This window comes from Eptatretus burgeri, chromosome 12 (assembly GCF_056783735.1).
Source record: "Eptatretus burgeri isolate ZD-2024b chromosome 12, Ebu_testis_v1, whole genome shotgun sequence".
NCBI classification, from domain to species: Eukaryota; Metazoa; Chordata; class Myxini; order Myxiniformes; family Myxinidae; genus Eptatretus; species Eptatretus burgeri.
In genome coordinates this window covers 58,608,251-58,620,425 of record NC_140972.1, presented here as the reverse complement: position 1 = coordinate 58,620,425, position 12,175 = coordinate 58,608,251, and the positions used below count along the sequence as shown (strand labels likewise).

Below are 12,175 nucleotides of genomic sequence, written 5' to 3'. Positions count from 1 at the left end.
GAAGGATGTTTGGTTGGAGTTTTAATTAGTTATTCTTGTATCCATGCACCATGGGTATTTTGGGCACTATTATCATGCTTGAAGTCAAACAAATCCAAATTATTTTATTGAAAATTAAATAAATGCATTCAAACAGTGCTGTAAACCACAAGTTAACAAATAGTGTCCAATTAACGATTACTCTATTGCTTATTTACGAGGACGACAGGAGCTTTATTTACCGTTGACCTGATGCTTTGGATGTCCGAGATGTTGTGATATTGAGTGTTCTAAAATATATATATATATATATATATATATATATATATATATATATATTTTTTTTTTTTTTTTTTAATGCCAGATTTACTTGTTAGAAAGATTCCGATAAGCTCAATCCTTTATACGATTATACAAATTTAATTGCTTGTTCATCATCTCAGTCAAAGTGGATTGTGACATCAATATCAGCAAATTATTATCAATGCACCCCCTCTCCCCCTGCCTTGGCCCTGACATAGTTTCTTTCAAGATATTTCTCTTTCTTGCTTTGCCACAAATCAGTCCCAAAGATGCAGGAGAATATCATCAAAATGTCTGTCCTGTCCACACATCCACCTGCAAATATAGAATAGCGCAAATGCAGTATCCTTTTCCTTTGCAAAATTTCTCAATCAAGCTCATTAGTCATTTATTTTCCTTTATTTGTTTCACGATTTATGATTTCCTTGTGGTATTTTCCCAAAATGATGAACAACCAGCTCAATGACCAAATTTATCTACAAACTGGAGAGCTATGAAAAAAGGAGCTCCTTAATGAGTCATTGATATATATATAAGAATCCAAAATTTTCACCAAATTAACAAAAATGAAAATAAAGTATGCAATTGACTCTAAATGCCAATAACATGTAAATCCAATTAGTTTTACAGTTCATGACCAATGGAACATTAATTTGCTACAGATCTTGGTTGCTCAAAACACGAGGGATTTCTGTTTCGCAAACTGCTACTGAGAATAGGAAGTAGAACATCCCTCCATGAGCTGTAATACTTTGCATGTGTCAATGCCCGTGTGCTTTTGGGATAGGAGAGAACACAAGACAGCTGTTGCCAAGGGGAGGGGGGGGGGTCACCAAGGAGTACATTCCCACTGCTGCGCAGGAACGTTCTGCAGAAGGCCAGAGCTTCATTGGAAACCCCATGAGCAGGAAGGATAACGGGGTCGCCTTCGCCATCCTCATGAAGATAGTCAGAACAAGTTCGGCCAATACAAGCCTTGCTAAACGCTAACAATGCTGGTTGTGTGGTGTTATCGTTTGAGCCCTCGAGCCTGTGATGGTGTTTCAAAGCTAGCTGTGCTGCATTTTCAAGTTTGAAAAGGTCTTGGCATTAAAAAAAAGTGATTTGGTTTATCCTAAATGCAAAAAGTTTTCTCAAGGTGAGTGGCAGCGAAACAACCAACTGGAATTCCAAATGTGTCACGTTTACCTGTTATAGAAAGGTGTTGCGTTTTCTCTTCTTGGTGTTATCCAAATTAAACTTTGTGTTCATGGTGAATGAAAACATTGCTGGACTCAACTACAGCTATTCTCTCGAAAATATTTCGTTTTTATATTGCATAAAAGTAATTACTGTTGTGTGTTTAAGGTTTCACGAAGCATAGGGATGGACAACAATCATTCGTAATGATTTCCCGAGTTGAGTATCTACCCAATGAAAGGTCACGACTCCATCAAAGAGTGTGACAAAAGCAGTCCTCAAGCACGGCAAGAATTCAGTTTTGGCAGGGGTAGCAGCACACAATGGCCTACTCTTTATAAAAGAGTATCGTAGGATGTTTAACATCCACAAGTTAGCAGTTACTCATTGAAGTAACTGCCTGATGATGGTTTACAGTTGTCACTGGCTTTTAAATATAATTTATTTAGAATGAAATTGACTCAAACAAAATATTGTGCTGTTGTTAATTACATATTTAGACAAAAGCATAACAGCAACAATCAAACCATGCTTCCATTCCATGACCCTTAGATTAAGGATGGCTAAAAAAAAAAAATCTCGTTTGAGGAAAGGTGTACACATGCTTTTGGATTAAAGTTGTCATTGTTGCAATGACAGAGCCGGTCTCACAAAATACACCTCAATGATATAGAGACTGTGACTAAGGTAAATAGTTGCACTGTCGGCCAAGAAGAAGGAAATTTCAATATAGCCATGGTACCAACCTATCAGCCCACTATAAATGGAATGAAACCCCAAACTTTATCATCCCTTCACTGATCTGTATAACATCGAACTTCTTCATGTTTTATACCGTTTCGTCTTTGTACTCTCTTTTAACAGATGCAATGCCCTATTTTAATACTTCATAAATTAATTATTATGTTGCACGACAAAATAATTACTTTTTTTCTTTGTATTTGGAGGACATAATGCCTTATCGGGTATGACAGAGAATTTACGTTGTAGAACTATTATGTACAAAATATTCTGGTGTGAAAAGGATTCAAATGATAGCATGGTACCCAGGCTGATGGTGCAGTCTGCTGCCTATCTCTCACCCGAATGATCCAGATGGCTATTAAATAAGTAAGTTAAAGGAAATTTACATATAAAAAAAAATCGACCCCTCCAATGCTCTTTAGTTGAATAAAGCTGCATAAAACAACCATGAAAAGCTACAAAAGGTAAGCCATTTGCTGTTTCAACCCCTTCCCAGAGTTCCTCCACGGCTGAAAAGATAGTCACCAACAGTACACACATGAGAATTCCAATGTAACACACACCCTCAATCGCTGGACCAGTTTCATCGCTTATTGGCAAATCATCAGCAACAGGGCAGACAGACATGGTGTGTAGCATTTGGATATGCAGCTTTCTTTGGCGAGAAGAGCATGGGAGAAGTCGATTTATTTATATAATCCAAGCTACCTGGAGTAATTGATTCGGTGACAGCTAATATATTGTCGCGGGTCAGGCGGTTAGATTACCCCCCCCCCCTCCACCCGACCAAATTGTGGTGGATGGGCAGTTAACACCGACCAGCCCAGATCGCCAAGTCGAGGCACCTCTACACATGGACTTTGATACAGACAGGGGAGAAACTAAATAAAAGAAGAGCAAATCGTCCCTTTATTCTGCCACTCAGCTTGGTCCAGAGATGGTCTTTATGGAACTTTGGAATTGAGGAGCTTCATCCTTGCACAGATAGACACGCCCAAAATAGTGCCAAGCTGCTTTGTGGGTGGGAAACGCACGTAAGGCAATTTGTGAAGTGGTATTCAACGCCAAGACTCAGGGACTGCCGTGCGGCTTCCTCGTCGATCACGCTTGCCGATACGCTGTCTGCAGAATGGCGCCGCTCCCTTTGGTGACAAACACGAGGCTTCGAGGTCCGTCTCTCAAGACCAGCCAAGAGTCGATGGTCGGCGTCTTGGTCAGTACGCAAGCCAATTCACAGCACGACACGAGAATCACGCAGCCATTTTGTCATGCTGAGGGAGAGTAAAGCAAGATCCTTAATCCCAGCCAAGTTCCTCTCACAACTATTACTGTGAACTTCACCCTTCTTATACCTCTGGGCATGGCTTGCTCGCACAAAACCTGGGAAGGTGGGGCTTCTGCCTGCTCCGCACGTTTTGCTTGCTTGTTATTATAGTTTTGGTTGTTATAATAACGCAACTCTTTCATGGCTGGCTTGTAAATGCAAAAACGTAGGAATAAGTCACAGGAGGCAATCACACACTGGGGGAACTTATCCTTTATCCATATCTAAAACAAAATTTGATTGCTGCAAAATGCCAACAGGATTAAAACAGCACCAGGCAATGCCAGGTACCCCTGCTCGTATTATCTAAAGCTCGTTCTACCCACACACTCACTGATATCAATGTTTAGTACCTTCTAGGTGGGGTAGAAAGCTGAAATTTTGCATGCTGATACAACTCGAAGCCAGTATCACAGAAAAAAATCACAAAACAGTCAGAAAATGTCTGTAAATGAAAATCTGCGAATAAAAGTGGAGAATAAAATGGAGATTCTACCCATTGCAGAATATCCATGAATAAAACTGCAGGTCATGTGACCCAACACCATAAAGCTTACTTACACTAGAACTGGTTTAGGCAACAGTAACAAATGCCTATTCCACCCCTTATTTTATAACTACCATATTGTATAATCAGGGGGTTCACATAACTGGTACACAGGTACTCATGTGTGGTTTAAAAAAAACAAAAAAACTCAATGCGTACTTCAAAGACGCTCTGAAAGCTCAAAAGCGTATGGCACAACAGAGGATTTTGATTGGTTTTGTCAGCGAGTGGAGGTGACATTCTGCTGTGATAATTCTGATATATTATTGTGTTGTTATTTCACAATTTAAGTGCACAAAATTAAGTCTAAAATGATAACATTATACTACAAGGTGCCCCACAGAAAACCAGGAAATTTGAGATTTTGAGATTTATTTTGCCGTATTTTACCATATCAATAAACTAACATATAATAAATTGTATCTTTGTTTTACACTACATCTAAGTTTGCTTTTGTTTTGTTTTAAATAAACTGTACCAAATTTCCTGGTTTTCTGTGGGGAACCCTGTATAATGGAGCTAAGTGTTTGTTATCTCTTCATAGACGAAGCATCAACGGCCAAGAAACTCAGCTACATTGGACTTCGTATACATGACTGGTTTGCTATACTTTCTAGCTTGCTATCACGAGAAGATTAGTAAACATTAAGGGGAGTTACAAAGTGAAGCCGAGGCCGCCGAGTATTAGCTATGCAGCCCGAGGTACATCACCGAACATGATTGGTCCAGTACTATGACGTGCCTACCACAGAACAGACTAGTGACGGCAGGTTTACTTTATCTATCTATATATAATGGAGCAAGTGCATGTGATTATGTCTGTATGTATGTATGTATGTATGTATATCCGCTCTTCACCCATTGGTTGGACAGCTGACCTGATGTCACCCACAATTGTAATCTGAAATGCTTAACGTAAAGTACCCAGAGGACCCAAAACACCCCTCCACTCGGATGGCCAAAAAACTCCAAAATAACCAATCTCAAATGGACCCAGGTAAAGTCCTCACTGACTCTGACAAAAATAGTAATCAAGTTCACCGGATCTCATATCCTCCAATTATGTGAGAACATATGCCATCAAACCCAGTCCCCAAACATGGCGTGCCACAAAATCTTACGAAGACTAATATGTGGGGATTCCAACACTGCTGTATTCCAAAATGCCACACCTGTTGAGGTACACATGCCAGAAATATTTTCTGATTAATTGTCATGATTATTCTTATTTTTTATGCAGTAGTCTCCCTGGAATGATTTTGCCTGTCAGCCCAAACTACATACAACAGGTGCGGGAAGCCAGAAGACTGAAAATATAAACCTTACCTTGAGCGAAACCATAGTGAAAATTATAATAAAATAAAAGAGAAGTCTGTTAGCAACAACAGCTAATGTTTATACGTTCTTGAAATAAAATATATTCACACGTGCAAATGATTAAGACAATTTTAGAAAAGTACGAGACTGGTGGTGAACAACGGGTACATTGAAAGACCTTTTGGAGTATAATACGGGAAATAAATACGAGCACCAACAAGGAAAACAAATGGAAGCCAATTAGATTAAGATTAATGGCTTGTTGTTGTGAGGTTAAACATTCTTAAACTTGCGTCCAAACACAAAACAGAGAGTAAATATAAAAAGGTTGTGGCCTATAAACATCCATTTGTGAGGTTGTAAAGAAAACATGGTAGAACCATACATTCTCATTCATGGCAATCATATTCTTTAAAGGTTTGGCCAAAGGCAGAGCTATCTATCATAATTACAGAATATATGCGTGCACATTCTGCCATCGTTCCAGTGGGGATAACAAACCACTTTGGCAAACTCAAAGTGGAAATAAACAGGAATGCAATAAAATCTCTCGTGATATTTGTGAACGCACTATTGAAGTCACAAGTGGACCGACAGGCAGGCTCGATCTGAACTGGGGCCATTGGTAAATATCTCCAGATGACTGACGCCAATGACCCACGTTATGCCTCAACCACCTTCTGATTCTTCCATCCGCACGAGCCTTTAAAAACTACATTTGAGAAAAGTGTCATGACTATTCCAACTTCGTATTTTATGCTGAGATAATGAACAAAATTGAGGTGTTATCAAAATTCGATTGTAGTCTCCAAAATAATTTAACATTTTAATGTTTACAGTACTGTGCAAAAGATTGGATTATTTCACTTTTGTGGTGCTATTCCCCATTAAACATCTGTGCGAAGTTTTAAGTGTGCAATGTCGGTAGATAATAACTCAAATTTCTGTGAAAGTCAATTTAATATCAGTTATCTTTAAATATATAAAATAAGCTAAAGCGAGGTTGATGGCACGCCATTGCAAATCCCCAAGCTTCTGACCTTAAGCAAAGTTGAAAGATGGAGTAAAGTTCCAACAGGATTGATCCAATATCAAATTTTGAGTTAATTGTTTTTTTCCGTTTGACCCTAAGTCCTCACCCCCTGGGGCATTAACCAGGTGTCAAATCCAAAAAAATCATTACATATTTCATGCCTCCCCCAGTGTTGATTGTATATACAAGGAGTCATTAAGAAAAAGTTTTCAAATGTGCTTGTAATTGCATTTTTTAGTATTTGACCTTTTGACCCCATCCCAGGGCCCCAGACGGCATGGCTGAAAATGATACAGCCCTTGCACCTTATTGCCATCTGGTGATCAGAACTACCAAGTTTGGTGAATTTCTGCACAACCGCTTAGGAGATAGTGTGACGGATGGACAGACAGACAGACAAAGCTGACTACAATATCCACTGTTTTTTTTCAAAAAGTGTGGGGATAATTGGGAAATTGAAAAAGTTGTATTTTTGCGACACATATATCATCAAATGCTCGTAATATCCACTTATCACAAAGAAAATATGCAGGAGACAGTTTGTGGATTTCTTTTACAGGAAATAATACTAAATTATTGAGGTAATAAACACCAGTTGCATTGGTGTGAATTCCAAGAAACTATGATACAAGTTACAAATTAGTGTATTTGTGTAAATTAGTTTTCATCAGCTTGTTCCTTTGCTTGAAAGTCAATGAGTCGGTTCAGAATGGTATCAAGGAAGCAACTTTCAACGGAACAGCCTGTAAAGATCAAAACTCTGCGAGAAGAAGGACACACGATGAAGAAAATAGCAGAAAAGCTGAAGATCGACAATGGTGTGCGGTACACTTTGCAATGCCTGAAAGAAACTGGCTCGGTAAAAGACAAGAAAAGGCCATGAAGACGCAGAAGAACCTCTCCAAATCTATATTCGAGTGAAGTTGTTGGCACGCCATTGCAAATCCCCACAGTTCCCACCAAAAGCAAAGTGAAAAGATGGCAAAAAGTTCCACCAGGAATGACCCAATATCAAATTTTGAGTTAAAAAAAAATCTTCTGTTTTGACCTCGGTGACCCTCAATCCCAAACCCCTGTGGCATGAACCGGGGGTCAAATCCAAAAAATCGTGACAGATTTATGCTTCCCCCATTGTTGATTCCATATCCAATGTTTCATTTAAAAAATGTTTTAAAATGTGCCTGTATTTGCATTTTTGGGGTATATGACCTCTTAACCCTGTTCCAAGGCCCCAGGAGGTGGATCAAAAAATAAAACTGCTCTCGCACCTTCTTGCCATGTGGTTATCATAACTACCAAGTTTGGTGAATTTCTACATTACTGTTTAGGAAGAGATTGTGTGACGGACGGACATAGACAGACAGACAGACAAACAAACGGAGCCGATTACAAATCCCCCCATTTGTTTGTTTTTTTTAATTTGGGGATAATTAAACCATTTTCCTGTTGATAAAATCCAATTCTGTTGAATGATTCATTTCTCTGATTCAATGTTTAGCTTCAAAACATCAAATTAGTCAAACTTATTCGAAAAAAAACATTTAAATGGTGCCTCAAAAACGCACCTCACTAAAACGAAACATATCCACTGCATTTTCAAAATCAATGAAGCACAGAACAGTCATAATAAATTGAACCGAGACAATTATTACACGAGGTATGCATTAAAGCATATAATATGGGAGTCGTTCCAAAATGACCATTGTTTGATGTGTGTGTGTGTGTGTGTGTGTGTGTGTGTGTGTGTGTGTGTGTGTGTGTGTGTGTGTGTGTGTGTGTGTGTGTGTGTGTGTGTGTGTGTGTGTGTGTGTGTGTGTGTGTGTGTGTGTGTGCGTGTGTGTTCAAGTCGTACTGCGTTTTCTATTCTGGCACTGCTGGTAGCTACCTGAAAAGAAACTCAGTTGTACCACAGTGGACGGTACTCTTGTAAGCCTCTCTGCTTTTGTTTCTTTTGTACAAGCTGCCAAGCCAGTGCGAATCATCGTTTTAGAATCTTGTGTTCGATGCACAGATGGCTGTCAAAGTTGGTCAACCAGGCCACACAGATTCAACATTGGATGCTGGAACATGCATTCTCTGGTGGAAAATGAAAGCAAAGTTGCAAGTGCTATCACAATAAGTTACAGAAATGGTGGTGATAGTGGATAGAAAGGCAGACATGATGGGAGGTGAATTAAGGAGATAAAGCAGTGAAACTTGGAAGGTAATTAATTCGAGAATTATAACAGTAAGAACTTGAGCGAAGTCGATGGTGCACCATGGCAAATCATCATGCTTCCCACTATAAGTAAAGTTGAAAGATGGCAAAAAGTACCACCAGAAATGACCTATGTCAAATTTAAAGTTTTTAAAAATATTATATTTTGACCTCTGTGACCCAAAGATCCCACCACTTGGGGCATGAACCGGGTCAAATCCAAAAAATCGTTACATATTTCACATGTCCAACAATGTTAATTGCCTATACAAAGGCGTGCCATGACAATTCCCATCTAAAGCAAAATTCCACGAGGAATCTTTTTGTCTTCTTCCGCCTCCTTTCTGGTATTGCACCCTCTGATCTTTCCGTGCTTTGTCCCCCACCCCATCCCCCAGGTTTCTGCAGGGCACATACAGTCCACCATCAACCCCTCTCTGGTGAAACTACCTAAATCCAGGACCACTGCTCACCTCCACTCATTTGTTACTCTCTTTTTCCTGCCTGTGGGGAAACAACTTCCACAGCCTCTTCAAACTCATTCTTTGGTCCAGTTCTTCAAGACAGCTGTTCACCACAATCTCAGCTTGTCCCCTGTCCAAAGCCATGATCTTTTCTACCCTCGTTAACCCCTCCCCTACCCCACCCCAAGTTCTCCTCCTTCCAAATTTCCAGTTTTCCCTCTTGAAAGTTTCCTTCTGTATCGATATTGTTCGTTGCATGCATCCTCTCCTGCCCCCATTCCTCCCCACACCTGTTGTTTGTCCACCTCCCTCTATCTTGGCCTTCAACTCTGCTGTTAGTGTTTCCACCCTCTCTCCACTGTCCCTTTTGTCCTGTTGCATCTGATCCGTCCAGGGTACTAGTGGGCTTGGGGAGAGTTAATAAAGGTAGAAAAGATCCTGAATATGGATGAGGGTGACAAGAGGAGGGGGTGAACAGCCATCTTGAAGCCCTAGGGGAAATGCTGACATTGAACAGACTGAGGCAGTTCCTTCAACATGTGAGAGAAAAGAGGAACAAATAAGTGGAGGTGAGCATTGAGCCTGCATTTCTGGAGTTTCACCAGAAATGGGTTGCCAGCAGACCTTGTGCACTCTGGATAAAAATGGGAGGGGGGGGAACAGTTCACATAAAAGGCAAAGGATGCAAGACGAAAAAGGTGGTAGTCGAAGACAGAGGATACCAGCCTGTCTGCAATATCGGAGTATCAGGCCTAGAGATTCTGCTTCATCACAGGAGGTTTAACTGATTTTTTGGCTTTCTTAAGATGATATCTTGATATCAAGATGTGAATGGTGTGAGATGGAGACATCAGCCCAAATGGGAGAGGAATATTCTGCTGCAATTGAAGATGAGCCTTTGGCACAGTGAAAGTGCCCTGGGAGCATCAGTGGTGTGCAAGGTGCAGCAAGGAGCAGTTGGGTCTAATTGATACAGATGAAAGAACCTTGAGGGCACCAATGGTAGACAAGCACCATAATAAGTAGACATGAAAATGAATGTTCAAATGTCCAGCCAACCAAAGGCTTTCACACAGTGCAGATTGTGGGGGAAAAGTCGAGAATAAATTATGGTAATAAATGTTGAATCACCTGCTGACTGGTGCTTGTCCTACAAGACCCAATTGTAACGTTGTGTTTAAAATTTGAACGGAATTATGATTATATAAATCATACACACCAGCATTTTGCGAACTACATTTACTGTTTTTATGAATTAAAGGCTCATCATGGAGCTTTTGAAATAACATGGAGGACAAACACATGAGGAGAAATCAGCGTACCGATCGACATGCATTAAATGGACATTGAGAGACAGTGAACAAGCTATATGGTACATGGCATTTTAACCTGGGTTTCTCACATCATAAACGAGGAATCCGAATAGAGACACTAACAGGCCAATCCTGTATATACAGTACATTGTATATGAAAAGAAATCACCTTTTTATAATAATACATTGTCACCTGAGGGATAAAGTATACTCCAGCTGTCCTGGTGCCATATTTACTCTGACTCAAATTGCTGCTGAAATAAGTGAGAAAATCGCATAAGTTGTGCATTAAATTTAATTCTGAGTGACGTACAATATTCAGTTGTCATTGTCATCTGTGGCAACAATGTTTAGTTTATTCCAAAGAAGGCTAAATTGGCTGTCCTCACGGTAGTTACACTTGAGCCTGCCACTGTACCAGTCAGACTTTGCAAAAAAAGTTATTTTAACCTGGTCAACCCAGCTTTAGATGCAAGGTCTAGTTGGGCTACCTTGTGAAGACCTGGGGCTAATTTCTCACATCATGACATGGAGCTGTAAGTCACCATTCAACAAGTAAATGCTAATTCTTATCAGACCATAAATGAGACAGAAAATTTTCCACTTGAACAAACATAAAGTTCCACTGCTTCACTAAACATCAAGGAATCAGAAATGCAAAGGGAAATGGTGATGCAAAAGTGATTCTTCTGCTTGGATTGAAGCTGTAGGTGATCACAGTCTTCTTCCACAGTGTTCGGCCAACGTTTGTCCAAATGATTAGAGCCTAGAAGGGTGAAAACCTAAAGCAGGCTGCTGGGAATGGAGACCATTTGTTTCTGCACCTAATGCAGTATTATGGAATGCAGCTGCATCAACAAGGTTACAATGAACTGCAGCTCTTGATCCATCTATAATCTCACTCTTTCCAACTCTGATCAAACCTTAACAGCTGTTCTTTCAACCATGGCTGTCCTGACCCCCCTTTAATGTTCCTGAAATTGCTTGCCGAGATCGTTTAGTGTATAACCATGATAAAAAGCATAAGGCTGAGTTCATTGCATGTATACAGTCGAAAAAATTCAAAAAGAAAACAACATTGAAACAAGAAGGGCACTCGGTGGAGTACATACCTCCGCCATGAAATGCCAGATTAAGTTGAGCATATTGGGCCCAATATATTTTTGAAATATCATGCTATACGTCGTTTTTGGTCTCATCTCTCAATGGTAAAGAATCACTTTTAAAAAATTATCGCATCCGGATCGGGATTTGGATCTTCACAAAAATCGAATCAATTTGTTCTTGTCACACAGCAAACCTGTCCACTAAGTTTAGTATGAATCCGTCGATAACTTTTTGAGATGCAGTACTATATATTGGTTTTAGTCTTATAACTCATTGGTGAAGAATCACTCAAGAAATTATCGGATCCCGATCAGGATTTTTATCTTCAACAAATTTGAATCAATTCTTCCTCATCACACACCCAATGTGTCCACCAAGTTTCAGAATACGTCCACTACTCTTTGAAACCTCGTGCAATACATCGTTTTTGGCCCTATCTCTCAATGGTGAAGATTCACTTTAAAAATTCTAGTAGCTGGAACCGGATCAGGATCGTCACCAAAATCTCATCAGTTCATCCTTGTCACACGTTTGTATCAAGTAATATAAAAAGCATAGCATATTCAACCACCAAATTTCATTCAAATCCGTCCCTAACTTTTTGAGACATCTTGCATACAAACAAACAGACAAACAAACAAGAAAAATATGTCACGCAGAAACGAAAC

At 39.7% G+C, this 12,175-nt stretch overlaps 1 protein-coding gene across 3 annotated transcripts in view; it reads right to left on the bottom strand.

Moving 5' to 3' along the window:
• LOC147015700 (uncharacterized) overlaps window positions 1-12,175 on the bottom strand; it is a 169,263-nt gene that overhangs the window by 88,656 nt on the left and 68,432 nt on the right. The window lies entirely within an intron of this gene.